The following is a 15,118-nucleotide window of genomic DNA, read 5'->3' as shown; positions in this document are numbered from 1 at the left end:
AGAAGACACTGCCAAGTTACACTGAATTCTAAGCCTCCACACAATCATAAACTCTGACTGATAAATGTGTAGATTTCTATGCATAGTAACACCCAAAAGTGCTCTTATTATTGTGCTAGAAGAGTAGAATATAACCTAGAAATTTCTGCCTTCTCTCAACCTTGAAAAACTCGCTGAGATGCTGTTGGGACTCAGAAATGTCATATTTTCATCCACCTTTTTCTTCACTATTCCTTACATTTCATTATCCCATTAACCTGTTATCGTATCACTTTCATACATACATTTGGGTTTCACCTTCTTATTTTCCATTTTATTCATTTTTGTATTTTAAGTGAATTTATGATTAATTATTAGAAAATGTACATATTTTTATATATATCTCAAGAATATGTGAGTTTTGTGATGTGTAGGAAATATGTGAAGAATTAATCCTCCACCATATCAAGGAGATAATTATGCAAGCCTTTTTCTAAGGAGAAAATCATGGAGGCATATCTTATCCTAAGGAGAAAATCATGGAGACATATCTTATCCAATTCCTAAAGGAGATAATTAGGAGAAAAACATGGAGGATTTGGTTGGCATATCTATCCAAGATATGTGAGAGATTTGTGGGATCATGTTTGAGAGATTTGTGCGATGATATCTTGTAATAACGGGAAACTAGTTGAGAGTGCTTGAGAGAATATTTGATATGTAATTATGGAAAGGTTATCTTCCTCATGTATATAAGAGAGTGCTCTCTCTTCATTGAAGGGATGAATAAGGAATAATAGAGAATATAGATTAACTTTGATTCATTGTTATGCCTTCATGATTTGTAATTTAGTTCTTGTAATATAATTTGACATAGTTTTATTTTTGTGAGCTCACATATGTTGTTTGCCATTCACTTCTTCACATGTTGTATTTATTTTCCTTTATGCAATTTCCTGCTTTCTAGTTAGTGTTTCAATGCTTTAATTTGATTTCAATAATTTAGATTAGATTAGATTAGTTCCACTTCAGTCCTGCATATATAGTGCATGTGTCTCGTAAGTCTACGGACCTCGGATTGACAAATTAAATAGTTGGGTAAGTACTACAATGGGATTAAACGAACATAGTTTCACCCAACATTTTGGCGCCGTTGCCGGGGAGGTACGATGGATTGAAGTTTAGTTTGATTTTTCATGCAAGTGTGTTTAGACATGTTCCTAACTCCGAGGTGTTAAGGCGGTAAGATGTGGGGAACAACCTACGCATCGCATTCGAGATACCGTAATGGGCTCGACCTCTTATGGATCAGGGCATGTAGGGTGTGTTTACATTTATGCAAGTGTGAATTTTAATTTCTGCAAGTGTGTTTGATTTTCGCAACTGTGAAGAGTGTTTGATGAATTCATGGTTCATGGTTATAATTGAAGCATTCGATTACTCAATTAATGAGCAGTCCTTGTAAGAGGGTTTAATTGAGTATTGAATTCAAGATTATTTCTGTGGTCCTTTTGTTTTTAATTCAATTTTTAGTGTGCTGATTTTTTTTGTTTTTTCAACATGATTTAACAATGAGTTTCAGCTTGGAACTACTCACTCAGATCCTAGCAGAAGTCGGGATCTCTTCTTCCTTGGAAGAGGAGATCTTGACAAGAATTAAAGGTTCAACTACTCCCCAAGAAATAAATGAAGACTCAACGTCTGAAGAATCCTGCGTATCTGATGGCGAACAATCATTCGAACAGGAGATCGAGGAAGAAGAGCAGCAAATTGGAGAAGAAGAACAGAAGTTACAGCATGATCTGAGTGAGAGAAACTGTGCTTATCAAAGCTTTATCGAACAATGGTTCCAGGTAAGTACTAGATTAGATTCATCTTTTTATTTTTTAGTTGATTTGCAGTTACAGCAACTAGACTCATCCACTCTCGAATATTGCCATTTTTCATTTGACAAATTGCTATTGAATCTATTGTTGCTACTGCTACGTGAATGGCTTCATTGGAAGTTTAACTACACGTAACTAATTTGTAAATTCTAATTAGTATAGAGTAGGTAGGCTTTCAGTTTTAGTTTTTGCTTTCATTTTCAGTTTTGCTTTTACCTAGAATAAGTATGCTCTCCTCCTGCGTCTTTGTACGATCTCGAGGATCAGAAAATAGGTTTCAACATTTGCTTTCATAAGTATGCTCTCCTCCTGCGTCTTTGTACGATCTCGAGGATCAGAAAATAAGGATGATATAGACTAATTTCAAGAATAAATTCATGTTTTGCAATATGCTTCAGCACAAACATCTTTCGATATGCAAATTATTATGTCCATTTGTTGCAAAAGAAAAAAATTAAGAGAAAGTTTAGTTTCTTTCTCAATTTTAGTTTTTCATTGATTAAAAAAAAAAGAAAGAAAAAAAAATAATTTTAACAACTAACCATTTTTTTTGTTTTTAAAGATAGGATTACCATTTTTAAAAATAGGATTAATTCCAATTTTTTTTTTTTTTAGACTTTTAATTAAAAAAAAAAAAAAAAAAAAAAAAAAAAAAAAAAAAAAAAAAAAAAAAAACCAAACCAAACCAACCAGCGCATTCATAAAAACAAAACAACACAAAACATATATAAAAAAAAAAAAAAAAGCCAGCGAAATCAAAAACACCTCTGCATCATTCGTTGTATATACAAAACATCAAACAAATCCACGCTGAGTCGCTGATAAGCCGAGCCCTGTTCAGTGTCTGAGTTTTGACCTACCCACGATTTTTTTTTCTGGACAAGACAGAGCGGCATGGAGATCGTGCTCAGGGACAAAGGAATGCTGTCCCTCATGTTAATGCGGATTGAATGCTCCCAGGACCAGCTCTCGGCTTCCATGGTCTGCAAAGACTGGAACGAGGTGCCGACATCATTAGCCCAGAGGTTGACAATTAGGTCGCATGTACTCCTCCCTTCTCTTCTTCCTCGCTTCAAACATGTTAAGCAGCTGAATCTCTCTTGATGCACTGATCAATTGCACGATCAAGATCTCCAGATGGCCTCCAAATGCCTTAAAAACCTACGTATATTATCATTAGGGAACCGTGCCCAACCGCAGGAATGCATTTCAAATGCAGGGTTTGTGAGTTTTGTGAAAACTTGTACCATGTTCGAGAATGTTTCCTTGACTTCCATACACAATTTGCAGGATTCAGGTATCGAGGCCATGGCTAGAGTTTGTAATAAGCTTAACGCTATTTGTCTGATGATACCCTGAAAAGCCTTAAAAACTGTGAGAATATCCAAGAATTGGGTTTAAAGGGTCATTTTGGAATTACTCCGTTTGGTTTGATAAAAATAGGTGAGAATTGTCCGACGCTTCTGAAGTTTTCATTCTGATGTGGCGACTTAGGAGAGTTATTAAAGTTATAAACTCTGGTTTAGCTGCTGTTTTGATTGAGCTACACTGAAATCAGCACTTGAACGCCGAGACTCAGGCAATGCAGCTACAAATCTATCCTTGTATAAAGACAATGCTCTTTGGGCAGACCCAATTAATCTAAGACACCCAACACACCGAGAGCATTCTGCATCGACGGCCTTCTGTCTATCAAAAGGAACCTTCCATTTGGCAGCAGCTAACTCAAAGTTCACCTCCTTTGCTACTCTTTGCTTCTCAGCAGCAACAACTTTCGTTGCCTCATTAGCTAAATGTTCATCAAGACTAGCAGAAACTCCTTTTCCCAGCACTAATTGTCCATAAAAACTGTTTTCAACCTCTGATTGACCCACTATTTTAATTTTATTCATTCTTTCTGAGCCCAACTTTTCCGCTATACACCTGGCAACATCTTCTCCATTCCTACTATAGGAAGCTAATATTACAAGCGGTATTCCAGCCCCAAGTGCATCATCTAAAAACTTCATAATTCCAGCACGCAAAGCTAGATTGCCACTTGTAACATAATCCCGTAGTGCACGATGCTTTTCCCGTATAACGTTTTTCAAAAATGGTTCTTTCTCATCAGTTGGCAATGATGTTGGCCACCCAATCCTCTCAAAAAAATTAAAACCAGCATCCTTTTCGCATCTCCCCCTCCTTTCCTGACTAGATCCATATAAACTGGCTTTGTCCAATTTGCACAATCTAATCCTAATTTCTGAAAAGCTACATTGAAGGCATGACGATTGCTGGAGCGGTTCACATCAGCAAGAACCCCTTCTACTTCGAGGAGAATAGCAATCTCCGGCTTCGTCGTCGTCATCCGCAGGGAATCCTGGCACTTAGCATTCAAATTTCACCAGCAGCGTCTCTTCATCTTCCTCTTATGACATGATTGTGGTCCAATTACTGAGCTTAAACGCATCTAGTTTAATTCCCAAAAATGAGAACGAAAGGCCCGCATGGCCAGCCCTGACTTCGTTTGCATGACTTCGATGTGTGCATTTACCCCATCCAAACTGCAGCTAAATTGCTCGATCAACTCCATGTTCGAATTGCTATTTTTGTCATACCCATAGGAGGAGATAACAATTTGATTTTGCAGTTATTAATCCAAGAATGGAGGCCAGCGCTGAATGGAGGGATTCTTTCTGCTCCCTATGATCCCATAACCCCTAAATCCTAACAGTGAGGCCATTAACGATTTTTGTGAGTTCAAAAAGATTCACTGAATCACTTATTAAAGCTCTGTTTCAGGAATGGCGACAGGAGGAGAGGTTTCAACCTTCTGATACCGCTATTCGCCGTCCAGTTTCCCGATCGGTACATTCGACAGGATGAAAGAAAATGGCAGAACATGGTGAGCATTCAGAGCCGTTTTATATTCATGCAGAGCACATGTATAACCTGGACAGGATGAAGCATCAAAAGCTGAAGTTGGGTATAGCTGTGTGGACCTGTTTTAGTATTGGTGTTGGTGTTCCAATTTTTGCAGCGGAAATTTGGTTTATCTGGACACTTTATGTTGGAAGGAAACATTAAATGATGAATTGGTTGTCCAGAATTCTTTAATGGTATTTCGATCTCGTGGCTTGTTTATGTATCAAGGGAATAAATTTCAACAGTAAAATCAGAATTTGGTTCCATATTCTGTTTTTGAATTTATTTGGAGACATTACGTTGGAACTCAATTTACTTACAAAAATATTATTTAAATCCTTTTAATGTAGACTAACAAAAAAAAAAAATTGCCCTCATTCATAAACTCACTACTTGTTCCCTACCAAATACAACGCCTTTTCAAATGTTTTCAATCAATTTTCCTGCAAACCAATAAAAACATTTTGAACAAGTATTGCACAATCAATGAATACATTGCATGGGGACATGCAATATTTCTAGTTGGGGAGGGAATCAAAGTATGTTGGATTTTTTTTGTGAATTTATGGGCAAAAGTTAGATATACTAACAAGTGAAATGAGATTGGTGTTATGTGTAGGACAACGAGAAGCTTATGCAGAAAGCTCAACATTACGATGCGACACCTTTTTCATCCACAATTAGAGTAACTTCGAAAATAATTTACAAATGGACATTTCATAAATTCTTGAAAATGAGCTAATTTGTTTTTGAAGTCACTTCATACAGGAATGATCGATGGAGATGGCACACGAAGATGACAATTTTTATGCAGGAATGGTGCTAAGTTTTTCAGAGTATGCAAAGTGATTTTTCGAAATCACAATGAAACATGCATCATTGGACGCTTGAAGGAACAAATTCTTCACTGCACATATCATGACATTTTCCACTACACACCTTTTGCGTCATGATTACTTCCCTTTTTCCTTCCACATACCTAGACCATCCTTGTGTTGCAGCCCATCTTCCATTTCCTTATCTTTCACGACTTCATGTTTCTGAATCGCATACATCCCTTTATCCTTTTCAGTTTAGTTTTTCCTTCTAGTTTGCCTTCTGAATAAAACTCATTCCCTTTCCATGATCACATTACCTTGATCTCCTAGCCATGCTGATCCACACTGCTTGTCCGTGGGTTCTTTCCATTTATAGTCCTACCAAATCTTTTTGTACAAACTCGCGTTGACTGATGTGGGATTCCTTAAGGCCCACCTTTCAACAAGTCTTGCCCCATCGACACCAACACCTTATCTGGGAAATAGACTAGAGTTCATTTTGAGTACCTAGAGGCTTGCATGCCTTAATGGCAAGCTCTCTCGCTGGCGATCATGGGAATACATCAATGTCCCTTGATCTTCAGATCTTGCAAGTGGCTTGACCTCGACACATCCATTCGCACTTCGCAAGATGTACTCCGGTACCTTGGCACTCATTGACATCAATGGTGAGTTGCCTCGCATTGGTTAACGGCATACATCAATGGCCGGTAATCCAATGATTTCTATTCATGCTCGACATCGACACATTCATTCGCATGTTTAGAATTGTACCATCGGGTTTGTAGCGGGTGAAGACTATACACTTTTTCATGACTCCCTCAGCAGTTACAGCAGCATGCATTCTGATCTATGAGAGTACCACAGTACCACTTTCAGCATTTATCTTTTCCATGATTCAGCATCAGCAGTTCAGATACCTTCATTCTCTAGGATCCAGTTACATCAGTCACATTTTCCTGATCCAGCAGCACCACCAGCTACATTCCTATTGCATACTTCATCATTCTTGGGTAAGTAGAGGTATGCTGTTTTCTAATCTTTAATCATGCAATTCCTTATATGCTAACTTGAATATTTTGGAAAATTCCTTCACCATGCTACATTTCCTTTCATGCGCCATGTTAAGTTGCATGCGGACATGCAACCAATTCAATTGAGGGGGGGAGAACTACATTCACTACATATTCACTTCCATGATTCCATTTCTTCACCACTATCACTCCATTTACCATTCACCAACATTTATTTTCCAATGATACTTTGTTGCACTTTGTTTCAAACGCAATATTGGCATGCTTCATTAATATTACAAAAGGGCTTTCTTATGCACATTATGATTTCCAGTGAGTGTTTACATTATTGAAGAAAAGAGAACAGAAAATGAAATGAATGTTGTTAACACAAGAACCAACATTCTTTGTATTCATGGTTGTCACACAAGAACCAACCATAAGAAAATGTAAATTGTTACTAATGTCTCTCACATATCCTGGAAACATTTAAGACATCATCATGTAAAGCCAAAGTTCAAGATGCCAAATGTTCTTAAAAGATACCCATGCATGGTTGCATGAGGACATGCAACAAGTTCAGTTGGGGAGGATGTTGGGACTCAGAAATGTCATATTTTCATCCACCTTTTTCTTCACTATTCCTTACATTTCATTATCCCATTAATCTGTTATCATATCACTTTCATACATACATTTGGGTTTCACCTTCTTATTTTCCATTTTATTCATTTTTGTATTTTAAGTGAATTTATGATTAATTATTAGAAAATGTACATATTTTTATATATATCTCAAGAATATGTGAGTTTTGTGATGTGTAGGAAATATGTGAAGAATTAATCCTCCACCATATCAAGGAGATAATTATGCAAGCCTTTTTCTAAGGAGAAAATCATGGAGGCATATCTTATCCTAAGGAGAAAATCATGGAGACATATCTTATCCTAAGGAGAAAATCATGGAGACATATCTTATCCAATTCCTAAAGGAGATAATTAGGAGAAAAGCATGGAGGATTTGGTTGGCATATCTATCCAAGATATGTGAGAGATTTGTGGGATCATGTTTGAGAGATTTGTGCGATGATATCTTGTAATAACGGGAAACTAGTTGAGAGTGCTTGAGAGAATATTTGATATGTAATTATGGAAAGGTTATCTTCCTCATGTATATAAGAGAGTGCTCTCTCTTCATTGAAGGGATGAATAAGGAATAATAGAGAATATAGATTAACTTTGATTCATTGTTATGCTTTCATGATTTGTAATTTAGTTCTTGTAATATAATTTGACATAGTTTTATTTTTGTGAGCTCACATATGTTGTTTGCCATTCACTTCTTCACATGTTGTATTTATTTTCCTTTATGCAATTTCCTGCTTTCCTAGTTAGTGTTTCAATGCTTTAATTTGATTTCAGTAATTTAGATTAGATTAGATTAGTTCCACTTCAGTCCTGCATATATAGTGCATGTGTCTCGTAAGTCTACGGACCTCGGATTGACAAATTAAATAGTTGGGTAAGTACTACAACGGGATTAAACGAACATAGTTTCACCCAACAGATGCCTCGAAATTAGTGCTGAAGGAGCCTCGAACTTCTCACTGTCAAACCCAAAAAGTAGAGTAGAGATGGACCTCGATTTTCATGTTGTTTTCGGCGCTTTCTTAGCCTGGAAACCCTCTGTAACTCGGCGTGGTTACACTTTGAAACTTGGCCCTAGTCCAACATTGTCATTCTAGCTTAAACTCGACTTGGAAACCCAATAAATTCGACTTAAAAACACAACCCAAGATTCTCGGGATGCGTGCCAATTTGCTCCTGAAATTTTGGGCTAGACTATAGAGTTCAATTTCCTTCTTCTCAACCCTCCAAACTCTTCCTTAGACCTACAAACTTGTCCTCATTGCTCTCCTCTCCTCAAATCTCATGAGAATAATGAAAGTAAGCCCTTTTCCTTTTCCTTTTGTCTTCTCATTAGAGAGGGAAAAACTAACCCTATGGATCAAGGGCTGAGATTAAATCTCAACCCATGAGATCAATGGTTGAGATCAAGTCCCCCACTTGACCCCTCTCTCATGTTGTCCTCCACTTAAAGAACTCCTAGTCACTTTAATATGTTTTGTACCTTGTGCACTTTTTCTCTCATAAAGTCAACATTAAAATATAAAGTGACTTTAATAATAAAAAGACACTTAGTATTTTTTCTCCTAAAGTCACATTTAAAACATAAAGTGACTTTATTATAAAGTACTAAACACATGAACCACTTCATAAAGTGACTTTACCTTCATGACATTAATATAACTCATAATGTCTCATGACAAAAGGTTATTAATGTGTCTTCTTAGGGCAAAAGGATAAATGCCTAGGATGCACTTCCTTGGTACCATTTTTGTCAACAGAGCTAAAGGATGAAACTCTGGTACAAATATTTTATTCAAAGGCATTGTTGTAGAGGACCACAATTTGGTCAAATAAATTTATGGGGAACATGTAGCTATAAATACTTTCTCATGTCCCATTTTTAAATTAGCAATGGTTTCAGACATGGAAGCTTTAGGGAGGTGTTACCACACAATCTCACACCCAAAGAAATTCCTAACACCTCGATGGAGACATGTGAAACTAGGAGGTTGGTGACTGTCACCTTACCGACACTCCTCTACACTCTAGAGAAAGGTGTACCTAAGTCAAGGGGGGGCTTCTCTATGTTGAAATTTGGGGCAACTTTGGGATGAATTTCCCCGAGGAAACCCAACTACCCATCTTGCCCCAAGAAGAATTCAAATTGGACAGAGAAAATTTGAAATTGGGTAAAAAAATATTATTATTAAATTGATGTGACAACACCATTTGGACAAGCAATTATTAAGAAAATATATTTCTTATAATTAAAATCAAAATTAAAGAGGGGTATGTTGGCAAGGTCAAGTCGACTTCAATTTTTGAGGGATCTATTTCACCCATGGCATGGCTATATTAAGGACGTTGGATGGCTCATTTATTACACTTGGTGACTCACATATCTATTGTCTTTCTGAGGTTCAAATATATTTATGTGGATCACAATTCTGGACTCACATCTATCTATTTATGGATCACATATGTCTATATCAAAGTGGCATCACATCTCTACATGCTCGAATCATTATACCCTGTGGCTTGCATTTCGTTATACTTTGTGGATCAGATCATTACACTAGCGGATCACTTTTTTGTTATACTTTGAGGCTCGTATTTGTGGCAACATATTACTTTGGTAGTGGCATCACTCTATTATACTTCGTGTGGCATTGTCTTACATTGACAGTGGCTTACAAAATATAATGGTTCGCATCATGATCAGATCGCATGACATATCTCATAGGTACGAATTCTAATATATAGTGGCTCGATCTATTCACAGTAGGTTCAAATCTATTCCTCCGTGGTATCATATGTCAGTGATCTCAATATGGCATCGCTCTTTATATTCTCTGTGGCTCAACATCGCTATTGTTACTCTGATCTAAGGCTTGACATTATCTACAGGGGTATCGTTGTTTCCCTGTTGTGACATTGGATTGTACATTGTGTCTGTGGCACCGCAAGTGATTGTTACAGTGGTAATACTCTGTGTGTGGTTTGTATTTGGTTTGCATAAATCACAGTGACTTGTATTTGGCTCGCATGGCCCACAGTGTGGCATGCTATACTTCACGTGGCTCACTTTTGTATTCTCGTGGTTCGTAGTGGCACGCTATACTTCTTGTGACTCGCTTTTGTATTCCCATGGTTCGCAGTGGCACGCTATACCTCCCGTGGGTCGCACTTGTGTCTACAGTGGCACATGATACTCACTATGGCTTGCAGTCTGTGTAACAGTGGCTTGCTCATATATATATTTGTGGTTTGGTTATATCTTGAGGCTTGCATTCTTTATGGATCAGATTGCATTCTTTGTGGTTTGATTATATTCCTATGGTTTGTATTCTACAATTCTCTTTTTGTTATATATACTTGTGGAAATCCTCATGGTACCTCTATATGGCAACGATATATGATGAAACCCTCATGACTGTAGGTATTTGACAAAGTATCTTTCAGTGATAATGATATGTGATAACTTGATCAATATGTGTATGGCAATGATCTTGACATGGTAGTGTCACTCAAATGTATGGATCTATAATGAAGATATTGAAGTGGCCTAATGATGACAATAAACTCAAATCAGTATGATAGTGGCAGTATATGGACAGGGATCTATGGTAGCTCATGCAACAATGATGATGTTCCCTATGTCATGGATGTTACTTCTTGTGACCAAGGTATGGCAACAACTCTCTAGAAATCAGATTGTTCAGTTCACGAATGTAGTTGTGAATTGACTTGGGTTGGCCCTAGGAGGCCCGACGTATGTATCTCATTCTCATTTGTACCTTGTATCTCAACTGAACATTTGATGAAAATCTAATAGAAGAAGAATCTAGTTGGGTTTTTCCCCTTGTGGGGTTTTGCCGTGGGCTATGACCTATATCTTGGTGTCTCTATTGTGTATGTTTTTTACTGTTCCGCTGCATTGTTGATGTTATTGTTCTCTCTACATAATTGCTAATAATGATGATATGATGGGGTGAATGTAACATGAAAATGTTGAAAAAGTTTGAAAAATGCAATTATATACAATAGAGAACAATATTGCCCTATAAATTAACACCTCTATGCTACTAGGCACACTTTGTATGTTATGGAATGTGAGTAAAGGAAGCCTAGCAAAAAATACAACAAAAGGAAAATAAGAAAATTTTAAAATGATGGGCTTGGAGATGAAAGATGGAAAGGGAAATCCAGTGCTTTATAACTTGGGCTATGGAGTTATGAATGCAATTTATGAGGGTGTTCTACTGATAATTAGTAAGAAAGGGATAACAAGGTGTAGAAAATAAAGGGACTCACAAAAGGAGCTCCACAATCCAAAATAAAGAGAGGAGTTGTTAGACATTCACTAACTATAGGAGATATATGGTTTTAAATTTCTCTCCAAGGCAAGGCACAAGCTTTCACTCACGATAGGAGGTTTAATACTTTAACTTTTCTCCTCAGGACGAGATGTTCCCAACTTTAGCTTTTGTCAATCTAACTTGCAATCAAGCATACTAGAGATGCACCTAAAACAATTCTAACATACATATAAGATTTTGTACAAAAACAACAACATCACTTACGTAGCAACTATCTTCAATTATTCGCTTGAAGTGAGCATGCTTGATGTTCTCCCATTAATCCTCTAAAGTCCAATTCAAGTTACAAATGGAGAGAGCAAACCTTTATATATAGTTTTTAGCTCAACTCTCCTTTACAATAAAATATTATTTTTCTAAGAAAATATTAAATTATCTACAATAGCTACCTATGAGGGCGAAATAGGTTGAGAGCCCATAGAAAAATGTTTGGATACAATGTTCTAGATGATTGTATTGCTATATGTCATGTTCCTCCAACCGTTTCTTCATGTAAAGGGAAAATTTAAGCATTCTTTGCCATCCTCATGTGCAAGGCACTCTCCAAGAAATAGCTTCCTTCGAAATATTAATAAAATACTTGGTTAATGAGGTAGGGTGCTCTCCTAGATGTGTACTGTAGGAATTTACAGGGTAAGTTCCTTAGACAGAACACCAAAGGACACCGCTCACAACCAGATCGCAGATCAATACACTAGTATTTTTGACGTGGTTAAAACCCTCAAAGAGGGAAACAGTCCACGGCCTGAGCCAATGCGGCCACTTCAGGCAATTTATTAATAAAAGAATGAAAATTTACATATGTTTCTCTCATGCACGGATTACCCTACAAATGACCCTCCATGCGCTTTAAATAGAATTCATGGACCAATCGGGTGTCAAGCCACGGATCAAGTGTCGGTAATACCGAGGAGAGAATGAACTGTCGGATCACTACATATCGTGACCGTCGGATTGTAAGTTACAAAATGTACAACGGTAAAGAAACACACTTTACCTAACTCTATACCTAACTCTACACTAGACCAAGTTGTACTTAACTATTTCCTATGTGTCGGAATATCCTAACATCCCCCCTTAAGAACAACTTGGGATAGGATTGAAGGGTTTACAAATATGACACAATAGGAGAAGGAAGGAGGCACTAGAGCCTATCCCCCCTTAGTGACAACTTCCTGAACTCCAACCATAAATCGAAGTTTAGTGAACTTCGCCTCTGTGAGAGCCTTTGTGAAGATGTCTGCAACTTGATCATCTGTTGAACAATATTGCACTTCAAGAACATGGTCATGAATGAGCTTTCTGATGAAGTGCATGTGCAGTTCAATGTGTTTGCTGCGCTGATGTTGGACTAGATCTTTGCATAGCTGAATGGCACTTTGATTATCACACCAAAGTGTAGTCGGACGCTGCTGCTGAAAGCCAAACTCTGACAGGATCTGACGAAGCCACAAGGCTTCCTTACTAGCTTCTACGACACCACGATACTCTGCTTCTGCTGATGAAAGAGAAATGGCAGCTTGTTTCTTACAAGCCCATGTAATAGGTCCTGAACCAAGAGTGAACACATAACCGACAGTAGACTTCCGATCATCAGGGTCACCAGCCCAATCGGAATCAGTGAAACCAACCAATAGAGGAGCTGCTTCGGCACTGTAATGAATCCCAAGCTGAACTGTACCTCGAACATAACGAAGTATTCTTTTCGCTGCTTTCCAATGACTTTCACGGGGGTTTTGCATGAACCGAGCAACAAGGCCAACAGCAAAGGAAAGGTCAGGACGAGTATGGGTTAGATACAAAAGTTTTCCTACAAGTTGACGGTATAAGGTAGCATCAACTTCAGGAGAATTACAAGTGATTGAAAGTTTGACTCCAGACTGAAAGGGAGAAGGGGCTGGCTTACAGTCTTCCATGTGAAAATGACGTAGAATATCACAAGCATACTTGGACTGGGAAAGGGAAATACCCTCCTTGGATTGCAAGACTTGAAGACCGAGAAAATAGTGTAAGTGTCCTAAGTCTGTCATTTCAAATTTCCTTTTAAGGCTAGACTGCACATGGTTTATAAGGTTGGGATCACTACCAGTAAGGATAAGATCATCAACATAAAGAACGAGGATGATAAGAGAGTTGCCCACTTTCTTGGTGTAGACAGTATTGTCAGAATGACACCTAGAAAAGCCAGATTCTAAAAGAAAGCTATCCATTTTGGCATACCAAGCCCGAGGAGCTTGCTTGAGACCATAAAGGGATTTCTTAAGTCGACATACAAGGCTGGAGTCTGTTTGTATGAAGCCAATGGGTTGTTCCATATAGATTTCTTCATGCAAGTCCCCATGTAAGAAGGCAGATTTAACATCCATCTGATGGACTTCCCATTTGAAAGAGGCAGCAAGGGAAAGAACAAGGCGAATAGAGTTCATTTTGGCAACAGGGGAGAAGGTTTCAGTGTAGTCAATGCCTTCAACTTGTGAAAAGCCCTTAGCAACAAGACGAGCTTTATGTTTATCAACTTTCCCATCTGGTCCATACTTGGTTCTGTAAACCCATTTGCATCTAACAAGTTTTCGTCCCTTTGGTAAAGGAACAAGATCCCATGTATCATTTGCCAATAATGAATGATATTCTTCATTCATAGCTGCTTCCCAATCTGGATGGCCTGAAGCTTCTGCAAAGGTGTCAGGATCATAATTTACTGGAGCTTGAGCCAGTAAAGAAGAGGCTCTCTCGAACTGAGAACGTGTGCGTCGCTGATCTGTAGGATCACCGGCAAGATCACCTGCTGCATCTCGAGTAGCACGAACCCATTTTGGAAGCTTAGGAGCTGAAGGAGGATCCTGAGATGGCGGGGGAGGATTGTCATCCTCACTTTCATCATCTGAAGAAGAAATGTTTTCAAAAGTAGAAGAGATAGGGAGAGGTGGCACATCCGCCAGACTAGGCTCGCAGGCCGATATATTTTCATCAAATTTTACATCTCTTCTAATGATAACATTTTGGACTTGAATGGAATAAGTCTATAGCCTTTGACATCTTCAGAATATCCAACAAAAGTACATTTTTCACTCTTAGGTTCTAAAGCTTTATGCTTTTCATCTGGAATATGGGCCCACGCTTCACTTCCAAAAACACGAAAGTGACTTACATCTGGTTTGATTGAGCTCCATGCTTCTTCTGGAGTGATATTCTTTAAAGCCTTAGTAGGAGTGCGATTTATTATGTAATTTGCACAGTTAATTGCTTCTGCCCAAAAACTAAGACCAAGTCCTTTAGATTGTAGCATACAATTAGCCATTTCCTTTAAGGTGCGATTCTTCCTTTCAGCTACACCATTTTGTTGTGGAGTATATGGAACAATATGTTGCATTTGAATTCCATTCTCAGTGCAATAGTTGATGAATGTGTTTTTAACATATTCTCCGCCATTATCAGATCTTAACTTAAGAATTTGATGTCCAGATTGTTTTTCAACAAAGGCCTTGAAGGCCAAAAAAGTGTTAAATACTT

General features: G+C 37.8%; 1 protein-coding gene and 2 pseudogenes across 1 annotated transcript in view; 2 read left to right on the top strand and 1 right to left on the bottom strand.

Moving 5' to 3' along the window:
- The window catches only part of LOC149254871 (selT-like protein), a 92,186-nt gene that overhangs the window by 14,264 nt on the left and 62,804 nt on the right, over window positions 1–15,118 (top strand). The gene's annotated exons all lie outside the window — the stretch shown is intronic.
- On the top strand, window positions 2,728–3,430 carry LOC149254873 (uncharacterized; annotated as a pseudogene).
- LOC149254872 (CBBY-like protein) lies at window positions 3,300–5,105 on the bottom strand (annotated as a pseudogene).

The sequence above is a fragment of the Pinus tabuliformis genome, chromosome 7 (genome assembly GCF_031772625.1).
Source record: "Pinus tabuliformis cultivar Carrire ecotype Pingquan chromosome 7, CPIR1, whole genome shotgun sequence".
In the NCBI taxonomy this organism is placed as follows: domain Eukaryota; kingdom Viridiplantae; phylum Streptophyta; class Pinopsida; order Pinales; family Pinaceae; genus Pinus; species Pinus tabuliformis.
This window is presented reverse-complemented; position numbering and strand designations above follow the sequence as displayed.